This window comes from Benincasa hispida, chromosome 8 (genome assembly GCF_027475165.1).
Source record: "Benincasa hispida cultivar pf3 chromosome 8, pf3_genome.v1.1, whole genome shotgun sequence".
NCBI lineage: Eukaryota > Viridiplantae > Streptophyta > Magnoliopsida > Cucurbitales > Cucurbitaceae > Benincasa > Benincasa hispida.
In genome coordinates this window covers 27,705,372-27,706,752 of record NC_143485.1, presented here as the reverse complement: position 1 = coordinate 27,706,752, position 1,381 = coordinate 27,705,372, and the positions used below count along the sequence as shown (strand labels likewise).

Here is a 1,381-nt window from a genome sequence, read left to right as displayed (position 1 = left end):
AAAGTGAAAATATTTGAATCTTTATCTTTTTGATCATATACAATAATGACTAAATTTCAAAAAGAAAATCTTAAACTTTGTCATTTTCGTACCATTGACCTTTCATAAATTTTGTCAGACTGCACTTAGAGTTGATCATTAAAATTTTGGATAAAAAAAATGAGATCTAGAACGAACGTATAATGATGACTTAAAACGACGTGACGGCGCATTTCTCGTTTTACTAGATCTAATCAACAGTATAAAGGATGGAGACTGGAACCCAAAGGTCTAAAGGTCACAAAAATCATTGAAGCATTATGTACAATAAGACATTTTAAACTACATATCATATTAGACTTTTCTACACATTATCTAAATTTTTGGGAGTCTTAATTTAGCATAAATAACAACACCCATGAGCCACAACAAAAAGAAAACATAAAGCACAAAACACAACACAAACACCAAACCCCATTTCTCCATTTCCATTTTTTTTTTTTTTTTGGTCATGACAAGGAAGAAGGTGAAACTCGCATACATCACAAATGACACAGCCCGAAAAGCCACATTGAAGGAAAGGAAAAAGAGTCTACTGAAGAAGCTGAACGAGCTCACCGCTCTATGTGGGATTGAGGCATGTGCCATAATCTTCAACCCCTTCAATTCCCAACCTGACCTATGGCCATCCATCCTGGGCCTTCAGAGGGTTCTCTCTAAGTTTAAAAGCCTACCAGAGATGGAGCAATGCAAGAAGATGGTCAACCAAGAGACCTACATCTGCGACCGCATTTCCAAGGCCGTGGACCAGCTCAAGAAGCTACAGAGGGAGAATCGTGAGAAAGTGATCGCCCGACTAATGTTTCAGAGTCTCGTCGCTGGAGCGACGCCACCGCCAGATCTCACTATCATTGATTTGAATGACCTGGGTTGGTTGGTTGATCAAAAAGTGGTTGATGTTGGCAAGAGGATGGAGTTGCTTAAGGTGAACCAATCGATGCGTGTGGCGACGATGGAGCCATCATGGTTCATGGAGATGGTGAGTCGAGGAGCTGTTGATGAAGACCAAATGGGATTCAATATTGGTGATGATGTGATTCAAATTCCTAGATTCCTCAGTGTTTATTAGGGTCTGAACTCAAAAGGCTAAAGGGCCTTTTGTTTATGTTTCTAACCTGTTCTATAAATAATGTCAATTTCACTTATGATGTTGCATTTGTAGTTTTTTTTTTCTTTTTTTTTTTATTTGTAGTAACTAATCAGTATTCCTTTATGAAAATTGAGTGAAAATAGAAAATGATCAAGTAAAAGCGATGGAAAACAAGTTCTATGGCGCAATAATGGAAATACACAATCTTACTATGAGTAAGAGACATCTTCATTTTCATTTGGGGCTAGACAT

At 37.6% G+C, this 1,381-nt stretch overlaps 1 pseudogene across 1 annotated transcript; it reads left to right on the top strand.

The window, feature by feature from the left end:
• Nucleotides 1-442: 442 nt before the first annotated feature.
• Nucleotides 443-1,118, top strand: LOC120083999 (agamous-like MADS-box protein AGL80 pseudogene; annotated as a pseudogene). Its single transcript, XR_016531500.1, has one exon. The product of XR_016531500.1 is annotated as an agamous-like MADS-box protein AGL80 pseudogene (transcript).
• The last annotated feature ends 263 nt before the right edge of the window (nt 1,119-1,381 follow it).